Raw genomic sequence first — 226 nt, 5'->3', positions numbered from 1 at the left:
CTGCAGAGGAGAAACCACATCCCGGAGGATCAGGCAATTTGGTGAAGTGATGCCTGATGAGGCACAGGTCGGGGCGAGGCCGGGCGGCCCGCGCTCACGGGGCCACCTGACTTCCGAGTTAGTGAATGTTCTTTTCTGGTTTAAGGGAAGCTAGGCAGAAAGTTTCAGAGGTCGCGGGGCCCCTGCTGGGCCGGGAACGCGCGTCCAGGTGGAGGGGCCGCGGCCG

Source organism: Dipodomys ordii, unplaced genomic scaffold, assembly GCF_000151885.1.
Source record: "Dipodomys ordii isolate 6190 unplaced genomic scaffold, Dord_2.0 Scaffold17, whole genome shotgun sequence".
In the NCBI taxonomy this organism is placed as follows: Eukaryota; Metazoa; Chordata; class Mammalia; order Rodentia; family Heteromyidae; genus Dipodomys; species Dipodomys ordii.
The sequence above is the reverse complement of the archived record's forward strand: the minus strand, read 5'-3'. Positions refer to the sequence as shown.